Consider the following 10,847-nt stretch of genomic DNA (forward strand, 5'->3'; position numbering starts at 1 on the left):
TGAAAAGACACAGAAAATGGAGTTGTCCAGTACTATAAAAAAGGGAGAAAAATGGAAAACGGAGCCTTGGGATTTTGGATCTCTTGCTCTGCAATATGAATGGACAACCAAGTATTTCCAGACATTTACGGTAATATAAAAACAGAGATTCAAACAAACTGAAAAAAGGAACTTGAAGAGGAAAAAAAGTGCAAAAGCAGAAGAAATCTTGAAATTTAAAACACTGTAATTATTCCCCTCAGAATGATAAGAATATATTGTGTATATAAATCAGCAACAGGAAGCCACATAAAAGAAAAATTCGGCCGGGTGCAGTGGCTCACGCGTGTAATCCCAACACTTTGGGAGGCTGAGGCAGACGGATCACGAGGTCAAGAGATTGAGACCATCCTGGCCAACATGGTGAAACCACGTCTCTATTAAAAAATACAAAAATTAGCTGGGCATGGTGGTGAGTGCCTGTAGTCCCAGCTACTCAGAAGGCTAAAGCAGGAGAATCGCTCGAACCCAAGAGGCGGAGGTTGCAGTGAGCCGAGATCGCGCCACTGCACTCCATCCTAGCAACAGAGTGAGAATCTGTCTCAAAAAGAAAACAGAAAAAAGAAAAAAAAGAAAAGAAAAATTCAGAGAACGAGAAAGAGATCTTGGAAATAAAAATACAACTGCAATGACTTTTTAAAAATCAATAGAGCAATTGGAAGATAAAACTCAAGAAAATCCCTCACTTTTCTTTGAAATCAAGGACTTGTTAATAATAATAAAGAAAACTTCCTCCTGGAATTTAGAATAAGAAGAGAAAGCTTTTTGCAATTAAATTATCAGTCCAGCCTCTGATGAAGCCTATGTTATAGTAGGAACATCTGAGTGGTAATGAATGCCAGCAGCTCTGATGAAAAAAACAGGATCAATCCAGAAGATGACTTCCAGAAAGGAAGAAGAACAGAGAAAATAATGGGAGGGAAATTGATTTACATACACACTTAATTCCCAGAATTCAAGGACATAAAACTGTAAATTAAAAGGATCCACAATTACACAAAATGAATATTAAAAGATCCCTAGGACACATTATCAAAAAATTTTAGAACATTACAAATAAGAAGATCCTAAAAGCTTCCAGACAGAAAAACAGGTCCCATAGAAATGACAGAAATCCAAATGGTATTTGACTTTACAACAGCTATATCAGAGGTGGTAGCATAGGGTGAAGGTTGGAAACCTGGCTGCTGGGTTTGAATCCTGACTCTACACTCTATGAGCAATGTTACCTTACACAGTCGATTCCTCATGGGAAAAATGGCATTAATGATGGTATCTACCTCATAGCGTTGTTATGAGAATTAGGTGAATTTGTATTTATAAGCCCTCAAAACAGTGTCTGGTACCTAATATTTGCGATTTAAGTATTTTCTAAATATGCTTAAAGAAGATAAATTGAACAAGTATTCTAAATTCTGAGGGTAAATGAGTAAATGAGCTGCCATTTGTAAGTCAGTATCTAACTAAAACTCTTAAATAGGTATGAGAATATAAAAAATATCTTTTTTTTTTTTTTTTTAGACAGTCTCTTTCTGTCTTTCTGTCACCCAGGCTAGAGTGCAGTGGTGTGATGTCGGCTCACTGCAACCTCCACCTCCCAGGGTCAAGCGATTCTCATGCCTCAGTCTTCCTAGTAACTGGGATTGCAGGTGCTCGCCTGTAATTAGCACTGGCTAATTTTTGTAGTTTTAGTAGAGATGGGGTTTCGCCATGTTGGCCAGGCTGGTCTTGAACTCCTGACCTCAAGTGATCTGCCCACCCTGGCCTCCCAAAGTGCTGGGATTACAAGAATGAGAAAAAAAAAAAAAAAACAAAACAAAACATATTTTCAGGCATGCAAAATCATCCCAAAATTTAGTTCTCCTGCACCTTTTCTCATGAAGCTCCAAAATTATAAGCATCACTGAAAGTAAGGATTAAACTAAGAAGGAAAATACAGTAGGCAGGAAATAGGGAACCTAACACAGGAGAAAAGAAAAGGAAAGTCCCAGGATGACAGCTGGATAGCAGGCCTAGAGGGTAATCACTGAAGATCACAGGATGGTCTTCAGAAAAATAAATGGAATGGATAGATTCCTGCAAGATTTGACCATGTCGGACATCATACTGAAAGAAGGAAGAAAAATTAGCAAAGGCTGCAAGGTACAAGGAAATGAACAAATGAAAATAGATCAGGCAATTACTATGCACAGGAAAAACCGAAAGTTGAATAAGAAAAAGAAACAATCAGTACACTGCTTGGCCAAGCTGAGAGCAATATTAATTTAGTCCATTAATACAAATGTTTAATAGGGATTTAAGTAGAAATAATGATATAACTATTCCAGAGGATTAAAAAGGGATAAGAGTTTGGGGTCTGGAGATATGTGTGCTAAACAGCATCTACCAAAATGGGAAGCCAGTATAATCTCTAAAGTTAAAAAACAAAGAGAGTATTGACATATTATTTAGAAATATGGAGGTAAACACAGGACTGGAATATTTATCCTAAATAGTGTGCATGTATTCTCCTGAGCCTTCTTATTAATCCTAGGCACCACTTAAAATCGCCTCTTAAATCCATCTGGAGGGCTGATCATGTATGGTCTTCTCATAACTGTTCTAAAAGAAATCTAAACAACGTTGGAGAGAGCTGATCAGGTGAGGATGAGGAAATAATCTTTATTATTTGACTTCTGTATTTCACCCTCTCTCATAGGAAGGTAGATTCCCATGTCGGTTGTTCTTTGGTTTGATAGTCGCTCTTGGTACATCCACTGTTTGATACAGTTTCCCTTTCTCTTGGTGGGAAAGTGAGCACTAATAGTTCTGTCTGGGAAAGTCCTTCTTTTCCTTGACGTGAAGCCCTAAATTATTGCGAAGACGAATCAAAGAAAATACTCAATTTACTTTTTGTTACTATAAGCTGTACTCTTTTTGTTTGTTTGTTTTTGTTTGAGTTTTGTTTTGTTTTGAGACAGACTCTCACTCTGTCGCCCAGGCTGGAATGCCATGGCGCGATCTTGGCTCACTGCAAGCTCAGCCTCTGGGTTCAAGAGATTCTCCTGCCTCAGCCTCCCGAGTAGTACAGGTGTGCGCCACTACGCCTAGTTAATTTTTGTATTTTTAGTAGAGACGGGGTTTCACCATGTTGGTTGGCCAGGATGGTCTCGATCTCTTGACCTCGTGATCTGCCCGCCTTGGCCTCCCAAAGTGCTGAGATTAGAAGCCATGGCCACCATGCCAATCCCAATATAAGCTGGACTCTTATAGCCACATCTCCCACTCTTCCTCAGTCTCTCTCTAAATGAAGGGGTTCCAGCTGGGTTTCCAGGAGTTCCTTTGCCTGTCTCTTCAGTCCGGGCTCGTTGCACCATAACTAATAGAAATTCTTTGAATTTTGTGGAATGTGGTTGGCAACATTCCCTGGTTTCAAAACAAGTTAGTTGGGAGCATTTTGTTTTTTTGAATGTCTGTTGGCCATTTCCAGTTCTGAGAAAAGCTTCAGAAACTTAGACATAAACTGCCATCTTTCCCAGAAGCCTGTGGCAAGGTTTCTTGATTTTCCTAAATGTGCTCAACTCATGTCTAAATATCCCTATAAAAAGTATCAAATTGTAGTATATTGAAAATAGACCTTTTCAAATTCACAGTTTAAATGGGCTTCTATTGTAATGTATACTAGATAGTGCCACCTGGTCCTGTGTTGATTGAATTATACAAGGATGTATATTATTAAGAAGGATGTTTAAAATTTTAATACAAACAAAATATGATATAGTCACAAAATGAAATATTTAGCCACGAAAACGAATGAAGTCATTCAACACAGATGAAACTTGAAAATATTATACTAAGTGAAGAAGCTAGACACAAAAGGCTGTTATCGTATGATTCCATTTGTATGAAATGTCCAGAGAAAACAAATCTGTAGAGACATAAAGTAGATTACTGGTTTCAGAGTACAGGGGAAAGGGAAATGGAGAATGATTGCTAATGGATACAGTGATGAAAATGTTTTGGAAAAGAAAGGGGTGGTGATTGCACCACTCTCTGAGTATAGCAAAAAACCACGAGTGTACACTTTAAAAAGGTGAATGTTAACGGTGTGTGAATTACATCTCAATTAAAAAAAAAAAAAATGAATACACTCTCCCTGGGGGACTGAAATCTGTTTAAAAATTTCAAACCATAGCATGCACAATTGCATACAAAAGAAGAATCCACAGAGCTATGCAGAAAGTGGCAAGCCCTAACGCTTGCTTAGAGTTATATGTGCCAGCAATGGAATCAAAACATTAGTAAGTGGTAAAATAAAATGGAGTTCTGAAATGTGAATAGTGTGCTACCATTTGAATTTTAAAAAAGAAAAACAAGAGGGCCGGGTGCAGTGGCTTACACCTGTAATCCCAGAACTTTGGGAAGCAGAGGCAGGCAGATCACTTGAGGTCATGAGTTCAAGATCAGCCTGGCCAACAGGGTGAAACCCCCATCTCTACTAAAAATACAAAAATTAGCCAGGCGTGGTTGCACGTGCCTGTAATCCCAGCTGCTCAGGAGGCTGAGACACAAGAATCGCTTAAACCTGTGAGGCGAAGGTCGCAGTGAGTCGAGATCATGCCACTGCACTCTAGCCTGGGCAACAGAGTGAGACTCTGTCAAAAATAGAGAAGAAAAGAAAAAGAACAAAATTTTTTTACATACACATAAAATATCTTTAGGCAATATTTTAAAAATGGTAACAGTGGTTGTTTTCAATGAGAACTGGCTAAGAAATGTGTGACAGTGTAGTTATACATTTTATCCTTCTGATTTTAAACCACAAATGAAATACTCATTCAAAATAAATGAAAATTAAATTAATTTTGCCTAATTTTAGTTAACTTCATATTTACAAATACAATCTCCAACTATAACTGTAATGTTTTCTACATGTACTTTCAGGTCTTTAGCTTTTGTTTAATATATTTAAAGCCCTGTTATCAGTGGCATCCACAATTAAAATAGCCGTGGCTTCTTGTTGACTTGACCCCTTTATCATTAGAAAATGCCCTTCTTTAATCTTATAATGTTTCTTGTTCTTAAGTTTATCTTGTCTGATATTAATAAAGCCACTCCAGCTTTCTTTTGATAAGTAGTTGCATAGTATATATTTTCCCATTGTTTTAATTTTTAACCTGCGTCTTTATATGAAGTATTAGTTGCATTATAGCACATAGTTGAGTATAGTTTTTCTCTTTATCCAATCTGACAATCTCTGCCTTTAAATTGGAGTATTAAGACCATTTACACATAATGCATTATTGATATGGTTAAATTTAAATCGATCTTATTGCTATTTTCTGTTTGTTCCATCTGTTCTTTGTTCTCTTTCCCCCATCCTTTCTTTCTTTTGGATTAAGTATTTTTTTTTTATGATAGCATTTATCTTCACTAATGGCTACACGTTTTGTTTTGTTTTGTTTGGTTTGGTTTTTGAGATGAGGTCTCACTCTGTCACCCAGGCTGGAATACAGTGATGCAATCTCAGCTCACTGCAGCCTCAGCCTCCTGGAGCTCAGGTGATCCTCCCACCTCAGCCTCCTGAGTAGCTGGGACTACAGGTGCATGCCACCATGCCTGGCTAATTTTCACATTTTTTATTGAGACAGGGTCCCACTATGTTGCCCAGGCTGGTCTCAAACTCCTGGACTCAACTGATCTTCCCACCTTGGCCTCGGAAAGTGCTGGGATTATAGGCATGAGCTACCATGCCTGGCATTCAGCTACACCTTTTTGTTTTAGTTTTGATGTGTTGCCCTGGGATTTATAATATACATCTTTAACAAATCATAGTCTATCTACAAATAATTTTATACCACCTCAAGTATAGTGTAAAAACCTTACCACGTATACTTCCATTTCCTTCCTCTTATCCTTTGTACTACTGCTTAGCATACTTCATATTTACCAATTTTAAATTATAAATTTTAATTTTACATATGTTACAAATTTTATGGTACATTGTTTATATTTTATATAGTCAATTAGTGTGATAGCTAATTTTACATGTCAACTTGACTGGGCCACAGTGCCCAGATATTTGGTCAAACATTGTTCTAGATGTTTCTCTGCAGGTGTTTTTTGGATGAGATAAACATTTAAGTCAGTGGACTTTGAGTAATCAGATTATCTACCATAATGTGGACGTGCCTCATCCAATTGGATGAAGACCTTAATAGAACAAAGATTGACTTTTCCTGAGCAAGAAGGAATTCTGCCAGCAAACTGCCTGTAACAATGTTATGTGTCAACTTGACTGGGCCATGGGGGGTCCAGATGTTTAATTAAACATTATTCTGCATGGTCTTTGGGGGTGTTTCTGGAAGAGATTAACATTTGAATAGGTAGACTGAGTAAAACAGATTGACCTCCTCAATGTGGATGCACCTCATCCAGTTCACTGGAGTCTTGAATAGAATCAAGGAAGGAGGGTTAGTAGTAAGGGAGAATTCACTCTCTGCCTGACTGTTTTTAAGCTGGGACAATGATCTGCCCTTGAACTAGAACTTACGTCATCAGCCCTCCTTGTTCTCAGGCCTTCAAACTTGGACTAGAACTACACCATTGGCTCTCCTGGGATTACAGCTTCTACCTTTGGACTAAAATTGTCACTCTTTCTTGAGCCTCTAGTCTTCCAGCCTACCCTGCAGATTTTGGACTTATCAAATTTCCACAATTTTGTGAGTCAATTCCTTAAAGTTATATCTATCTCTCCATCTATCCACATGCAGCTGGGTCTGTTTCTCTGGAAAATCTTGACTAATACAATTACGTTTAAGATGGCTAAAAAATAAGAGAAATTTTATTTTATATTTACTTACAATCTTACTATGTCTGGTGTTCTTTACTTCTTTGTGTAGATCCAAATATGATATCATTTTCCTTCTTCAAGTTTTCTGGCAATTGATTTTTTAGTTTCCTTTATTCTGAAATAGTCTTCATTTCCCCTCATTTTTGAAAGATATTTTCCCTGAATTTAGATTGCTAGGTTGACCTTTTTTTCTTTAGCTGCTAAAGAAACCTGCTCTTCTTCTTATCTTTGTCCATAAGATATCTGCTATTCTTTGTTTGTCCCCTTCAAAATTTGTGTTGAAATTTAATTGCCAATGTAATGGTATTGACGAGTGGGGCCTTTAAGAGATCTCATGAGTGGGTTTAATGCCTTAATAAAAGGGGTTCTGGATATGGGTTCTCTCTCTCTCTTTTTTTTTTTTTGAGACAGTCTCGCTTTGTCACCGAGGCTGGAGTGCAGTGGTGCAATTTCGGTTCACTGCAACCTCCACCTCCTGGGATCAAGTGATTCTACTGCCTCAGCCTCCCAAGTAGCTGGGACTATAGGCACATACCTCTACGCCTGGCTAATTTTTGTATTTTTTTTTTTTTTTTAGTAGAGACGGGGTTTCACCACATTGGTTAGGCTCGTCTCAAACTCCTGACCTCAGGTGATCCACCCACCTCAGCCTCCCAAAGTGCTGGGATTACAGGTGTGGGTTCTCTCTCTTAAGCAATTCTGCTATGTGAAAAACAGCTCCTCCCCTCCATAGGATGCACCTTTCAAGAAAACATCTTGGAAGCAGAGACTAGGCCCTCACCAGACACCAAACCTGCCAGCACCTTTTTCTTGGACTTCCCAGCCTCTAGAATTGTAGGAAATAAATTTCTGTTCTTTATAAATTATACCCCATCTCAGGTATTCAGCTATAGCATCACAAAACAGACACAGATGGTGCCTTTCCCCCACCTGACTCACCTCCATTTTAAGGTTTTTCTCTTCATCACTGATTCTCAACAATTTGATTGTGATGTACCTTGATGTGGTTTTCTTTATGTTTATTCTTGAATCTATGGGCTTATAATTTTTATCACGTGTGAAAGTTTTACGGCTATTACTTCCTTGAATATTTATTTCAGTTCTCCTTTTGTGAAAACAATCCTATAGATTAGGTTATATAATTTTGTTCCACAACTCACCAAAGCTCTAGTCATTTTTGTTTTCAGTCTTTCCCCACTCTGCTGTATTTTAGATAACACCTGCTTCCATGCCCTTGAGTTTCCTAATCTTTCATCTGCAGTGTCTACATTGCTCTTAACCTCATCCAGTACTTTCATTTCAGATATTTTATTTTTCAGCTCTGTAACTTCTATTTGTGTTTTTATCTGTTCCATTTTTCTCTTCATTATTTTGATGTTTTATTTTACATCCTTTAACACATATAAGATTTATAATAAGGCCGGGCGCGGTGGCTCAAGCCTGTAATCCCAGCACTTTGGGAGGCCGAGACGGGCAGATCACGAGGTCAGGAGATCGAGACCATCCTGGCTAACATGGCGAAACCCCGTCTCTACTAAAAATACAAAAAACTAGCCGGGCGAGGTGGCAGGCGCCTGTAGTCCCAGCTACTCCGGAGGCTGAGGCAGGAGAATGGCGCAAACCCGGGAGGAGGAGCTTGCAGTGAGCTGAGATCCGGCCACTGCACTCCAGCCTGGGCGACAGAGCGAGACTCCGTCTCAAAAAAAAAAAAAAAAAAAAAAAAATTTATAATAACTGTGTGATATTCTTTAAAATGTTATTATCTCTGTTATTTCTGTCTCTTTTTATTGGATGATACTTTTTCAATAACTGACTTTACTTTTTAGAGTAGTTTTTGGATTCACGGCAAAATTGAATGGAAAGCTTTAATATAGCCCTGCTCCCCAAACACACAGTCTCCACTACTATCAACAGCCTACACCACAGTCATAAATGTGTTATACTCAAACTAACACTGGCACGTCCTTATGACCCAAAGTCTTTAGTTTATGTCAGGATTCACTCTTGGTGTTATGTATGCTATGGGTTTGGACAAATGTATAATGATGTATCTACCATTATAGTATTATACAGAGTAATTTTACTGCCCTGAAAATCCTCTGTGCCCTACTGATTCATCTCTTCCTCCCCGCTAATCCCTGGCAACCACTTATCTTTAAGCTATCTCGACAGTTTTGCCTTTTTCAAAAATGTCATATAGTTGGAGTAATACAGTATGTAGTCTTTCTGGATTGCCTTCTTTCACTCAGTCATATGCATCTAATGTTCTTCCATGTCTTTTCCTAACTTGATAGCTTATTCCTTATTAGCACTGAACAATACTCTATTTTCTAGATGCATCCCAGTTTATTTATCCACTCACCTACTGAAGGACATCCTGGTTGCTTCCAAGTTTTTACATTTATGAATAAACCTGCTATAAAGACTCATGAGTGGGCTTGTGTGTTGACATAGGTTCGCAACTCATTTGGATCATGTGTATGTGGGTTTTTGTGTGGACAGAAGTTTGCAACCGATTTTGGTAAATACCAAGGAGCACAATTTCTGGATTATATGGTTATGGTGAGTGTGTATTTAGTTTTATAAGAAACTTCCAAACTGTCTTTCAATGTAGGTATATCATTTTGCATTCTCAACCGCAATGAATGAGAATTCCTTTTGCTCCACATGCTCACCAGCATTGGATATTTATTTTTGCCATTTTAATAGGTTATAGTGGTATCTCATTTTAATTTGCAGCTTGCCAATAACATATGCTGTTGAGTATCCTTTCATATGCCTATTTGCTGTTTGTATATCTTCTTTGATGAAGTGTCTGTTTAGATCTTTTACCCATTTTTAATTGGGTTGTTCTTTTTTGATTGTTGAAACTTAGCAGTTCTTTATATATTTTGGAAATAGTCCTTTATCAGGTATGTCTTTTACAAATATTTTACTCCAGTCTGTGGCTTTATTTTTTCACTGTTTATGTGCTTATGTGAAGACATAAAAGCATAACGGAAGTTTTTAACATAATAAATTCCATCTTATTATTTCTTTCATGGAGTATACCTTTGGTTTTGTATCTAAAAAGTCATCGCCATACCCAAGGTCACCTAGTTTTTTTTATTGTTGCTGTTGCTGTTTTTTGAGACAGAGTCTCACTCTGTCACCCAGGTTGGACTGTGGTGGCGCTATCTCAGCTCACTGCAACCTCCCCCTCCCAGGTTCAAGCGATTCTCCTGCTTCAGCCTCCTGAGTAGCTGGGACTACAAGTGCATGCCACCATGCCCAGCTAATTTTTATATTTTTAGTAGAGACAGGGTTTTACCATGTTGGCCAGGCTGGTCTTGAACTCCTGACCTCAAGTGATCTGCCCACCTCAGCCTCCCAAAGTGTTGGTATTACAGGTGTGAGACACCTCACCCGGCCTAGTTTCTTTTCTGTGTTTTCTCCTAGGAGTTTTATAGCTTTGCATTTTATATTTAAGTCTATGATTCATTTTGAGTTAATTTTTGTGAAGGATATAAGGCCTATGTCTAGATTTATTTATTTTTTGTATGTGGACGTCCAGTTGTTCCAGCACCATTTATTGAACAGATTGTTCTTTCTCCATTGAACTGTCTTTGCTCCTTTGTCAAAAATCAGTTGATTATATTTATGTGGGTCGATTTCTGGGCTCTCTGTTCTGTTCCATTGGTCTATTTGTCTGTTCTCTCACCAATACCACACTGTCTTGATTACTGTACATTTACAGTAAATCTCAAAGTTACGTAGTGTCAGTCCTCCAACTTTGTTCTCTTCCTTTAACATTGTGTTTGTTACTGTGGATCTTTTGCCTTTTCATATAAACTTTAGAATCAGTTTGTCAATATCCACAAATTAACTTACTGAGATTTTGATTTGGATTGCATTGAATCTGTATATCAAGTTGAGGATAACTAGCATTTGACAATATTGAGACTTTTTATCCATGATCATGGATTATCTCTTCATT

The 10,847-nt window shown here is 37.9% G+C and overlaps 1 non-coding gene across 1 annotated transcript; it reads left to right on the forward strand.

The window, feature by feature from the left end:
• The first annotated feature begins 819 nt into the window (after window positions 1-819).
• LOC111551341 lies at window positions 820-899 on the forward strand. The gene has a single exon (XR_002734327.1). It is a non-coding gene; the product is annotated as a small nucleolar RNA SNORD74 (small nucleolar RNA).
• The last annotated feature ends 9,948 nt before the right edge of the window (window positions 900-10,847 follow it).

The sequence above is a fragment of the Piliocolobus tephrosceles genome, chromosome 9, assembly GCF_002776525.5.
Source record: "Piliocolobus tephrosceles isolate RC106 chromosome 9, ASM277652v3, whole genome shotgun sequence".
Lineage (NCBI taxonomy): Eukaryota > Metazoa > Chordata > Mammalia > Primates > Cercopithecidae > Piliocolobus > Piliocolobus tephrosceles.